This window comes from Rattus rattus, chromosome 1, assembly GCF_011064425.1.
Source record: "Rattus rattus isolate New Zealand chromosome 1, Rrattus_CSIRO_v1, whole genome shotgun sequence".
In the NCBI taxonomy this organism is placed as follows: Eukaryota; Metazoa; Chordata; class Mammalia; order Rodentia; family Muridae; genus Rattus; species Rattus rattus.
The window spans coordinates 238,217,424-238,230,767 of NC_046154.1; the positions used below are offsets into that span (position 1 = coordinate 238,217,424).

The 13,344-nt window shown below is 45.1% G+C and overlaps 1 protein-coding gene and 1 long non-coding RNA gene across 8 annotated transcripts in view; one reads left to right on the forward strand and one right to left on the reverse strand.

Moving 5' to 3' along the window:
- Cyrib (CYFIP related Rac1 interactor B) overlaps positions 1-13,344 on the reverse strand; it is a 126,813-nt gene that overhangs the window by 59,381 nt on the left and 54,088 nt on the right. For 3 of the 7 annotated variants that reach the window (XM_032916048.1, XM_032916039.1, XM_032916017.1), the window contains exon 1: positions 3,995-4,156. The exons of 3 other annotated variants lie outside the window; for them this stretch is intronic. The gene's annotated coding sequence lies outside the window, so the exon portion shown is untranslated. Of the gene's footprint in view, positions 1-3,994; positions 4,182-13,344 lie in introns of those variants that run through there. One more of the 7 variants, XM_032916009.1, reaches the window with a different exon arrangement.
- Positions 8,698-12,201, forward strand: LOC116912141. Its single transcript, XR_004389426.1, has 3 exons — positions 8,698-8,862; positions 10,175-10,333; positions 11,312-12,201. It is a non-coding gene; the product is annotated as an uncharacterized LOC116912141 (long non-coding RNA).

Consider the following 13,344-nt stretch of genomic DNA (forward strand, 5'->3'; position numbering starts at 1 on the left):
ATTTTTATAATCTCAGGATCTTCCTATTTCAAACTAAAACTTAAATGTCATGGTTTATGTCCACATACACTGTTTTGTAAATCCATTGTACAATTTTACAATGGAAAGAATCTCTAAGTTAAAAAAAAAAACCTACAGATGTGTACTTCAAGGGACTAAAGCACAAAGGTTAGTAGTAGAGCATAGGCAGAAACTTGTGTAAGGCACTGGTTTTAATCTCAATCAGAGAAAGGAAAAAGAGTGGCATATGATCACTCAAGACCTAGTTAAATCTCAGATTCATTTATATGAGTGCATTCAATTCTCTATTACCCTTACTAAGAAGACAGAGGTGGCACAAGTAATCCCAACTAGTAACATGTAGTATGTCATAATTCTTTTTCTTAGCAAATGATATCCAAAAATGCTTATTCTGACCTACAATTCGGTATCATTTGAATCACCAGAAAGCATGCCAACTGATGACTAGAAGAAGTGTCCCAGACAGTTATCATTCCAAGATTTAACATATGCCACACGGTGCACTAGGTAAAGTACACTAAGTAGAAATTACTGCAGGGGAGAAAGAATGCCAATGTTCAGAGCTTCAGTATTCTACACAATACATACTACTGAATCTTTCCCCTGAGGAATATGTACCTGACCAAAACAGCTACAAAAATGGTTTTTGCATCATGTCTTCTAGCTAAAGAAAAGACCCCAAGAGTGTATTTTTACAAACCGGCCATTCTCACCCATGACTGTATTATTCCTATGTGAAGACATAAAAAGTGTAGGTACATCTATTCTGTACATGTATGTTTGTATGTGTATTTATAGAGTATGAAAACTATGGTTTCCTTGTTCGAAGAGTTTTTACAAATGGCACTGATTTGCATTCTATTTATTTGCTTGAGTGGAAAGGGGAGGAAGTTGTTACTGGTGAACAAGAATGTATACACTCCAAGGAGAAGATAGAACAAGCAAACATTATCCATCTGGCTGAAAAGTTGAGATTTCTTGTCTGAAGAATACTCTCTAAATATTTAATGTAAAATACGACCTCAAACTAATACCTTAAAAATGTATTTAAAGACTGAGTCAAAACGGTATTCTACCTAGAAGCCATCTGAACAAATAGTCAAAGCTCTTTGAGCCTTAGTTTCCTGATGTTGATCAAGAATGAATTACAAGTTAACCCTTGTCTTCCAGGGTTGTCATCAAGCTAACTTAGTGGGTATAAGGCAGCTGCTCAACATAGCAGCCTAGCACCTGACTCCTCATCTGTCAGCCAACCATATCAGTATTTATCTAAGAAGACTGTTTTATAATTAAACCATGTCTTAGAGTACTGCCTTGGCCTAAAGAAGCCTAAAACAAAGTGTTAGCTACTGGTAACATATCGGCACGACTACTCCAAAACTGAGTTACCACTGCACTGTTGGATTATGCCATCTTTGCTATGTGAAAAAAACCTTTGACTACTGTTCATGAATGCTAGCAAGATATATGTATCGAACACCCATTTGAAATAAACAAATCCAGTCTATAAATTAGAACACAAATAACACTCTTCTTTGTCCCCTAAAGATCTCAAAATAACAATAACCCAATATTGCAAATTCAAAATATTCAGTACCCTTGAGAATCTGCAACTCAGAGCAATCAACATCTTTCTCTAAAACTTTGTCAAATAGTTACAATAGTTTCAAAGTGCTGTTACAGTGTAGGATGCCCAAAATATTAACAATTCATACACTATATACCCGGCAGAAACTGTTAAGATGTGCTATAAAAGGATAACCAAAAATAATAATAGACAAAATATAAACACCAACACAAGTGTTTTCAAATAATACAGTCCTTTGCTCTCCTTTAACAGGGAAAGAGAAAATTATAGGCTCTAATAACTGAAGCATTCATACTTAGTAAGACTGATAATCCCGGCATTTCCCTAAGGAGACTAGGAGTAATGTGAAAAAACCATCACTCTGCACTTCTCCATCAATTACTGTTTACTAAGTAGAGATAAATGGTTACTTCAACTGCGAGTCAAACAATCTTGAACATGGTACCATTCCACACACATTATTTTTAACCTATTTTTAGAGAGCTCAGAGAAATTAATTTTTAAACTCCATTAAATATCACTTATACTATATTAGAAATCAACTGCCTTCACTCTTTGCTGGGACAACCAAAAGCAACTTATTAACCTAGCTGTCCTTGATCAAATGGTCTCTTAGTAAAGAAAAAAGTATACTCAGCTCAATTATGTGTAACACTACAGAACCATCAGCATTTTACAAAGCAAGGCTTTCCTCCCAGGCAGCCACCATCACTACTGATGCTATAAGGGATTTTCTAAATCATCTAGTAAAACCACTCTGAAAGGAAAAAAAAAAAAAAAAAGAGTTAGAAATCTGATTGCTGGGACAAATGAGATCGCTCAAGCCTGGCTACTTTAGTTCAATCCCTGAATCCCATGGCTAAGGAAAAAAGAAAATCAACTCCACAGAATCACAGTCAGACTCCTGCACTTTCACACACAAACACATCAATTCTTTCTTTCTTTTTTGTTTTTTTTAAAGAGAAATCTGTAAAGTGGCTATTCACAGCCTAAAGTGAAGGGGAGGGGGGGACCTCCAAGCCCAAGAACAACAACAACAACAAAAACAAACAAACCAAAAACCAAAAAACAAACAAAAACCCTAGTTGCTAAGAAAGTATTAGAAAATGCTGCTGTTGCCATTACAGGGTGGCATGGCTGCAGTTATATGTGGCATGTGTGCTCGGAAATGAACTGGAGTTCACCATAATGGACTATGAAAGTCACAGTGCAAAAAGTGCTGTTAGTTCATTTTATAGATGCCGACTTGGCAGTTTCAGTTAAACTTTACAACAGACTATCAAATACGCTCCAACTACAGTCATTCTCATCACTAAGCTTCTGTTTCCACTATTAAACACAACTAAAGAATTAAAAGGATCTGTGTGTTTTTTTTTCTTGAGATATACTAATCTAAAACTATGTGCAATAAGGTGCCAAACACAAGTGACAAAAGTTGCTTTGGTTATGGGAAAGCACTCTTATAGAACATCAGTATATCAAACTGCAAGACTCAAAGAACTCAAGATTGATTGGCACATTTTTCTGCAGCAGGGCTCAAAGGTGTCAAAGTCAGTACACTTCAGGAAAAGGGAGAAAGTGTCAACGAGTCAGAACACTTGGCTTTATCCAGAATGACATTCTGTGGTTCAAGGGTTCAGGCATTCCAGCAGTATTTGGAAGAGAAGATACAGGAGTGTAAGTGTTGTCAGAGACAAGAAAAAGTCCCACTAACAGTACAAACAGGTAATGCTGCAAAGCAGGCATGGAATCACAGAAAAGAACACTTTTTGACTCATTTTATGCTCAAGAGAAAAATTAATGTACCAAATACGAGGGAGGCGGTGTGGCCCAAAGAAGCCACGAGGTTACACACACACCCCGATGGCCAATCTCACGAGACTCTGACAGACATAGATTTGGGTAAGTGTGTGTGTTGGAAACACACTAAGACCACACCCTAGGATTGAGCATCTGGACTTTAGACGCCGGGAATTAAAAGTTAAAAGGTCTGGCCTCATAGGTCAAAGATGCAGCGATGGTAGCAAAGACACGCAAACCCTCCACTGGCGCAGGGTGTCCGGGCAAAGCGTAGCGTGGTCCGAGGACCCGGTGAGGGCCCCGGGAGAGCTGGCCCAGAGAGCAGGGGCGCCGGGGCACGGAGGAGCCTGGGAGCCGGGCCATAGCGGAGCACCGGGGCAGAAAGGAAGGCAAAGAAGCAGGGGAGCCGAAAAGCGCCCGGCACCCGGCCGCTGGCTCCCGCACGCGCCGCGGCGCGGGCGGAAGAGAGGACCCCGAGAATGAATGGGCGGAGGCCGGGCGCAGGGAGGGCCGGGAGCGCGCAAGGCGGCCGCGCGGCCCGCCGCGGCGCAAGGGGCGTGAGGAGACGACCGGCCGGTCACTCACCCGCCGCGAACTCAAGCACTCGGCCGCGCTTCTCTCAGCCGCCGGAGGCTCCTCACGGCGCTAGGGGGAGCCCCGGGCCCGGAGCGGGCGGCGGCGGCCGGACCGGGAGCCCCTCCGCACCTGCCCCTCTGGCGGAGCGGCGAAGAGCCAAGCGACGGCGGCGACGGCGGCTTGGAGTGGGGAGGGCAAGAGACCCGGATGTACAGGGTAACGGCGAAGGGGGAGGGGGGAGTGCCAGGAAGTGAGGGCGCCGCGGACCTGTCCGGCCGTGCGCATGCGCCGCGCGACCGCTGCGCAAGGTAAAGCCTCGACCGTCCTCTCCGCCCTCTTCTCCCACCCCTCGAGAAAGGGGCGGGACGCGGCCGGAGACAGGTGGTCCGGCGCGCCCCAAGGAAAGCTGGGGGGCGCGGCCAGGCCGCACAAGACCACGCCCTCCCTTAAAGGGGCAGCACCTTCGCGGGAGGGAATGTCGGCGGTTGCGAGGGTCTTAACTGTGGCGGTGAACAATTTACAGGTCAACAGGCTCAGAAAGAGACCAAGGCTCTGAGCTAAACCCAGGGAGACGCCGCATTCCAGCATCCCGCACCTGAAGAGGCCTGGCTCCTGGCAGCAAGCCTTTCCCCTCGGGCCTGGTACTGAGCGCCTCTCGCGCTTCCAGAAGCAGCTCTGGCACTAGGCAGGATCCCCAGGGCCTAGGGAGAAACACCGTTATCGCCTGAGATGCTATCGCAGAGACGCCCTTGGGAGGTGTTAAATGATCAGTCTGGGAACAGAAATGAGACTCCACTTGATAACGTGGCTTTCCACGCACAATCTTTGAAATAAGTCAGACCCTTGTTCTGGGGTCGATTCGGCAGAAACGTCGAGTGGGCTCCGATTCTGATGTGATGTAGGGCTACGACACTTAATTACTTCTCTAATCCCACTGTCACTCTTGGAAAAATAAATGCTCCTTCCCCTTCTGTACACACACACACACAAAAAGGTCTCATCTACTAGCTCATACGAAATCTGCTGTAAAACTAAGAGCATTAGCACTGAAATATAAATGATTAACATAGTTACCTCTCCCATGACTATATTTAGTTTGTTGAGCACAGCACTAAGATAGAAGTAAAGAGAAGAGTTTTGGGCATTTTGGGGTTAAGACCCCAACTGAAAATCCCATGGAAGTATGGACTCTCTTTTTTTCTCCCTAGGAGGATGCATATGAAAACACAAATCTGTATATGATTTCCGATTCATGAACTTAGGGACAGTTGGAAACCCTAATCATAAACTCTTTACTCCGGAACAGAGATCATTTGAGAACCACTGGCCTTGATAAATGTAGCCAGTTAATCTGGTGTCTTCTACTGTAGTAAGCCTTTGTCTTGGTCAGTCCGTCTGCCTCTTCAATTTCATGAAGACAATATAGTATGCAATAGAGTCAGGAGAGCCTGGGGGTGGGGTAGCATACATTAAGGGCAAGAATCCTACATCTCAGATCTTATACTTAAGGAGGCTTTGGATTAAACAATATATTGGGGGTTTTTTAACATTTTTTTATTAAACTGAATGATAGAACTATCCTCACCATCCAATAAGGCTTGGCCCATTTATCTGACACACACTGGCATTCATTAGCCCATATAACACCATGTATCTGACTGATCCCTCAGACATCAGTTCAGGGCAACCACACAGCAACTGCAGAAATCTCTCCCATGAACATCCAGTTTAGCTAGAACATCTCCAACCAAAAGGAGCGCATCACAGCAGTTGTCAGCTTCTTGTCTGAGGAATCTCAGACTTCACACTGCTATCTTCATCCACTGGCCTTAATGCTATCTGTGGGAATCAAAAGTGGACATTGACCTGAGGTGCTTATACTCCGAGAAGAGTTGGCTAATTACTAAGAACAATAGGTCAAGTCCTGCTGAGAGCACGGAATGCTCCTTTCAGAGCAGCTTCCCCTTCATCGGCCCAGGACCCATTTCTGGACATAGTGAGAACATAAGCAGGCTCCACCATAGCCCATGTGCAGAAAACTGGCTCAGGAAACAAGCCTCCTCCCCCTACAAGAAAGGCTAAATTTATTCTTCCACAGCTCTTTCTCTGTCCTTCTGCCTAACCACGATCACATTTCATTCAGCTGAGGCCAAAGGTTTAGAAGTTTTAGGTTACAAAAGCAAGCAGAAGGACACCAAGAAGATGTTTGCGAAAGAGGGATGGCCAGTCAGAGACGTTGCAGTCATGGCAGCTACCTCAGATCTCTGGAATCCTAACACTACTTACACAGCGCCAAGCATTGTACTCAGCCTTTGACTTGCATTTCCTCCTTTGCTTTTCATAGACATCCCATCTGGTACTGTTTTCATGTCCGCTTTGTAAATGAGGAATGCGGGGTTCAGTATGTGACAGTTCCAGGATTCGAACGCAATCTGTCAGCTCCGAGATCTGTCTGCTTCGCCACATATACTACACTCCGTCTACGTTCTCAAATTTCAGAAGATCCCACTGCTTGCTTTAAATGCTGTTTTCTTTTACATTTCTATGATTAGATCCATTTTAAAGCATGATGACAATAGAGCTAGAGATGCTCAGCAGTTAAGAACACTTAATTATTCTTACAGAGGGTGTGTGTGTGTGTGTGTGTGTGTGCGCTCGCGCACGCGTGCGTGCGTGCATGTGTATGTGTGCACGTGCATGTATCACTTTCCATTACCCACATCAGGCCACTCACAACTGTCTGTCATTTTACACTTCTAGGGAATCTGATGCTCTCAGGCCTTCACAAGCATCTGTATACACACAGGGTTACACATGTATATGTATATGTACACATGCACGCATGCACATGAAAATGAATAAATCTTTGTACTGTTAAGATAAACTATTCTGTTCCATCAACATTTTGACCTATCCCCTCTCTCATATCCCTGGAATCACGGGAGGGTCTGAGGGAGGGTCTGAGGTAGAGAATACATGGTCCCTCTTTCAGGTCTCTGGAGGTTTCTATGAGAGAGCAAGAGCTTCGAAATGGTAACAGAGAATGTTGCAAGGTATGTCGTAAGAACGAGCCAGCTCTACTTGGAACAGCTCTGAAGGTCTTGCCAAAGCTGGGGCCTTTGGAGTTGGTCCTTAAGAATTGAGGAAAGACGAAATAAAATCTTAAAAAAAAAATAAAAGAATTGAGGAAAGGACAAGAAAAGGGTGCAGCAAGGGAGCAAGAGAAGTCTGGGAGACAAATGGGGTAGGAGAGAAGGACAATAAGAAGCAAAAGCCATGGCAAATCTTAACACAGTGACAGGAAAAGAGACACTTGTAACCAAGGGAGAAACAGAATCTGATATATTTCCTATCAAGACCACTTGGAACACGATGTCCAAATGGGCTCACTATGGGAGACAATAGAGGCCAGGAGGCCAGCTGAGAGACTCTGGAGGGGCTTAGTCGTAGAATACTTGGCTGGCATGTTCAAGGTCCTGTAGATATCGTTCTCAACCAAGGAAAGAAAAAATGCTAAAATTAAGATATGTAGGCATGTATTTCCCTGAGTTTATATGACTGACTGAAACTGGGGTCATAGGAAACAGGAACTGTAGGGACACTGAGCAAAGGGTTCTTAGCTGAGGACATCAGTGGATGGTGTCACCATCAGGTCCCAATTACCTTTACCAGGTTTTCATGCCTCTTCTCCAACCTTTATCCATGCAGACACACACTGCTTTAACTGTTATCTTGAGATGAACATAACTATTTCCCAAGCCCTTCTCCCTTCCCCACAGATGCACTTAGCACTTACCAGCTATAGAGCATTTCATCACACTGCAATAGCCCAGTTCCCTTCCATTGCTGTGTCCGCATCCAACAGCCAGCTGACCCTAGACCTGCTCACAATGGGGATTTTTGCAAGGGCAGTGCAAAGCCAAGAGAAAGAGTCTTTAGGTAAAGGGTTTTGGGAAAGTGTGGCCTCAGGGCCAGCAGACTACAACACTCCCTAGGGAGAAAAGGCTTGTACAATTGAATTACATGTAAACGTTGAACAACTCTGGGGGTGCAGGGGACATACTGACAGATAGTTCCCCACAGAAGGCTGTAAAATGTCCTCATCCCATTGAGTTATTCTTTCCTTTCATTCATTCATTCCCCCCATGTGCATTCTTGGGAAGCACAGGGTAATAACAGAGCCAAAGCCACTTCAGAACTCTGGATTGTGAAGCTCTAGATGTGTGTCAGGTTCAACACCTGCTCCAGGACTTACACAAATTCCAGCGTCAGTTTCTCAAACAGTCTCCCTTCCTTCCTGACAACTTCCTGATTCTTGCCACTGCACCCAGCATTTCCAGGCAAGCCCATGGCGGGGAAGAGGCACATATCAAAGTTCAGAGCCCGAGTACCAGTGAACGAGGGCCATTCGTTCATATCTCCAACCTCTCACTTCCTACCTGGCCTGGGGATAGGAACTTAGCTACTTTCCAGGAATGGCATGAGCTCTCAGAAATACTGTACAGGGAGACACTTTCTGACCCCAAAGAGTTTGTCCTTATGACTGCTAGCAGCCATCTCGGCTTTTTTTTTTTTTTTTTTTTTTTTTTTTTTTTTTTTTTTTGAGGATGAATTGTGACCACATAATTCCCTGGATTATAAATGCTGGGTCAAAGAGTCTAAATACGTTTATGGTCTTTAAGCTACATCACCCAGTTTCCTTACAGCCCACAAGGCATGCACACTCAGAATGTGTAAACCCACATTCTGAGACCAGCTTTGCTCAGCTTCCCATTCTCTGACATTCAGGGACTAGGCTCATTGTCCCACAAGGCACTCTTGTGCAGCACTGGCTCACAGCAGAGCCAAAGCCACCTCACAATTCCGGTTGCAGCCAGGTCAGATTCAAACCCTGCTCTATAATCTCTCCCTTCCTCTTCCCAGGATAAGCAAACAGGGAACTTTCAAGGTCAGAGGTCCTTCCAACCATCTCCTCCACAGCCAGGGCTTCCAAGCAGAGACTCCATGATCCTCTAGTAGATGAGGAGCCAATCAATATTTGATGAGAGCAGTGAGGCCTGGGATACAGTTGGAAGCTCATTTCACACTGGAGGAAGATATCGCAACTGCCATTTCAAAAGAACCAAAGACGAAGCCATCCTATCAAACTCAAGACCTTCTCATTATTTAGCAAAACATTAGCCAGTCCCCTGAAGCCCCTGAAGTCCTCATGGCCAAGCTCCCCTGAAGTTAAAAGTATGAGTCCCGGTCACATTTCCAAATGGAACACATTCTCACAGAGGAGGTGTCGAAGGCTCTTTTTCCAGCCCTCTTAGTGAACTACATCAAGGAAAAAGGACCCCACTGTCCTGCATCAGCTGTGACATCTCAGAACCGCACATCCGCTTTCTCTCCCCATGGCTGTGTCTCAGTTCTTGGCTGCAAAGATTCTTGCCAGACTCCTTCCTAAAGATGAACCCCTACTTTCCCTCATTCACCCTCAGAGCACTTAACTTTCATAAACTGTCATTTTTAATGCTTCTCAGCTTAAAAAGGAGAAGAGGAGGAGGAGGAGGAGGAGGAGGAAAAGGAGGAAGAAGAGGAGGAGGAGGAGGAGGAAGAGGAGGAGGAGGAATCGGGCTCTGCCACACTGGTACTACCATGAGCACTGCAGTCCCTGCTACAATGCCCAACTGCTAGAAGACTCCCCACAAATATAAGGCATGATTCACCAGAGGGCCGGGCAGTAACTGAGATGCTGTGGACCTCTTTACCGTTTTTTCCCACTCCAATGAGTAATATGTTGATGGAAAGAAAAATTTGAAAATACATATGAACAAAAAGAAAAATATATAAATACTCACGATCCAACCACCCACAACATATGGATACCCTTCCAAATGCTATTACATATCTATATAATGAAAGTGTATTTTTGTAAGAATGTCTCATATCTGAATACTGATCTGCTGTGTTCTACCTCACAGCATATCTTAGCTACCCCTCCTCAATGACTGTACTACAATTACACCACTGTTAGGGGCTATATAATAGCTCACCATATAGACACGGCAATGGAATATGTAACCAGATGAGTCTGAGGTAAGGTAAACAAGGGCTTTCTTCAATGTCACAGAAAGGAAAGGCCTCATCACCGCACCTATCTCCTGACAGGCTTCCCACCTTCTCCCCTTGTTTGTATTGCTTCAGCGCTGTATTTCCACACAGCTGTGCTCCCTACCGCCCATTCACCACCTGGAGCTATTAGCACCCCAAGGAGCAGACTGGAACTGGGAAAGATGAAATTCGAGGGGACGATGGCTCAGAGTTCAGCATGGGAATCTGCTGCTGAGACAGGCGACAGCAATGGTAAGCACGTTTTTTGTGCCAAGATTTTAATTGGAAAAAGATGGAAAGATCTCTGTACACACTGTCCTTTCCCCTTCTAAACCTTCTAAGCCAAGGCAAAGCTTTTCCTGTGAGGGGTGGGCTGGCATGGGAGCTGCTGATAGGGCACAGTGAAGTCCCAAGCCTACTGCTCTACCTACAGACTAAGTGGCTGTCGGAAAATTCAAGAGGCACGCTCAGAATGTGCATCCCTTTGCCACAAACACGCCTTTCCACCCAGGGTGCGATTCAGCAGCACAAAGGACTGCTCACTGGGCCTTTCAGCCCTGACAATCACATGCCCTCCACCAGCAAGGACACGGGCTTGGGGCGGTCACCTTTAGGATGGGATGTGATGACTGAGATCTGGGACAGCAGCAAAGTAACGGGAAAGAAAGGCGTCTGGGTGGGCCGTTCAGTTCCAAGCCTCACTCCGCTGTCATCCCAAACCCTAATCTCTGCTCTCATATATATCCATCCACCTTCGTAGCCATAAGCAAGAGCTCTGAGCTGTGGAGACCGCTCAGTGGAAAAGAGCAACACGCTTGGCAACCTGAGTTCAATTCCAGGTACTGACAGAGTGCAAAGTACTGACTCCTCCCAGGTTGTCTTCTGACCCTCTACCTCCACGTATACTATACCGCACTTCGTTACACACACACACACACACACACACACACACACACACACACACACACACACACACACACACACAATATAAAAACAAGACATAGCTTTCCCTGTAAACAAAGGAAATCCCTAACTGTAGCCAGGGCCACCTATTTATCAATGACATTTTAAAATGCATTTTAAGAAATATGCTTAAAATAAATAAATAAATCAATTAATTAATTAATAAATAAAGGGGGGAATTATGTGGTTTGGCACACAGTGACAGAACTACTGCCACCCAATCCTGCTGCTGTACAAACAACGACTGACACCCATTTCGCATTCCAGCCTTCCAGCACCATCATGAGGATTCGACTTGGGCTCCACCAAGAAACTCAGGAACAAAGAGTTCATCTATCTGCAGGAAGGTTCACTGTGCTCACTTTCTCCTTTTCTTTCGGCTCGAATTTAACCAAATCCCTCAGTGTCCAGGCTCCATTTGTAACCTAACCTTCACCCTACCAATATCCACTCTGCCATTCTGATGATTGGGACCAAACGGGAGTGTCAATATTCAAACTGTCTTCGGCCTTAGGGAAAAGAACAGCAGTTACACACCGTAAAAACTCAACAGAGGAGGAACGATCCACACTCAGGCGGGTGGTACCAGCTCGTGGGCTGGGGTCTCATACTGAATACAAAGGAGAAGCTGCAAGTTGGGCAGCAGCGATCACCTCCGCTCCCCGACTGTGGATGAAACTGGCCGTCTCGGGCTCTGGCTACTGTGAGATCCTCACCACAGTGGACCGTGTCTTCAGCCTGTGAGCCTTCCTTCTCAGCCAGATATTTTGTCGAAGGCAAAAAGTAACTAAAAATGACGGTTTCTGACATTCCCAGGTTCGTGTTCAGACTTGGAAGGTTGTCGACACAGGCTGCGAGTCAGTCTGGGCTCAGCCAGGCCTGAATGCTTTGCTCACCTGAAAAGAGAGGGACGTGCAGACACTTGCTGCCAGAGACACAGCACAGTCCCTGGCACACGGAAGAACTCAGTCAATGGTGGCCTTTCCTTCTTGTCTCATTAACTGTGGGCTTACTAATTTCACTCAGGTGTGCTGGTGTAAAGTGCTCTTTGCAGCACTATTCACAGAAATAAGAATAAGCTGCAGGAAATGGCACTGTAGCGCTCTAAGCAGAGCTTTAGAACGAATGAAAACTATCTTAACTACCAGGTCTCGAGCAAGGCATTTCTTTTCCTTGAATCTGTTTACTCATCTCTGAGTAAAGGGTTTGTCCTCGGTGACTCACACATTCTCTGTGCATACATAGTCCTGACATTCCAAATACACTACAGTGTGCTGACAGCAAGGATCATATATGGTTACTAAGTACACAGGAACAGAAGATACTTTGTAATTCTTCATAGACATACTGTTTTCTCCACATGTTGATACCTCCTGAGAAAGCACACCAAGTATCTACTGTCTCTCTCCATGAACTCGACCTACATGTGTAACACCTGCTGTTTGTCCCCTAAAACAATGCCTGACACATAGTAGGAGTTCATTTGCTGATTTAAAATTTCTGAGTATTGGGGCTGGAGAGACAGCTCAGTGGTTAAGGACATCCCACTGCTCTTGCAGAAGACCCCAGTTAAGTTCGCATCACCCACATAGAGGATTTCAACTGTCCAGAGTTTCAGTTCCCAGGGATCCACCACCACCTCCTGACCTCTACAGCACATATGCAGTACATATAAATACATGCAGGCAAAACATTTCACACACATAAAATTTTCAATTTTTAAAAAAGTTTTGTGGTTATTGGGAGGTGGGAAAGTAGCTTCCTTACTAAAGTGCTTGCCTAGCATTAATGAAGCCTTGGTTTCCAACCCTAATACCACATAAACTGGGCATGGTGATGAATGCTAATCTAATCCTAGCACTCAGGAGGTAGACAGGAGTATCAGAAGTTCAAGGCCATGCCTTGCTATAATAAACTGAGATCAAGGCCAACCTGAACTATCTGACACCTTAACTCAAAACAAAAAAATGTATGACTATGAAGTGAAAAGAATAAAGGGCAAAATCGTCTAGATCACAGGATGCTATTTCTATACACGATCTCTGTCCCGATCTGTGGGGAAGGACCAGAGAAGTTAAAATCCTGTGATAACAGGGTGGGAGTAGGGATGAATCCTTTAATTTCTTGAAAGGTCTGTTGTTGTTCAAAGGATGGCAACTGAAATGGGAAGGCTGTAGGCAGGACAAACACAGACATGGCCAAGGGATACGGAAAGAGCTGGAAGGAAGCACACGGCAGTGCAGAGAGCCAGCAGCCCAGAGAAGACTCCTGGCTGGTAATCTATTAATGGAAACAGGATC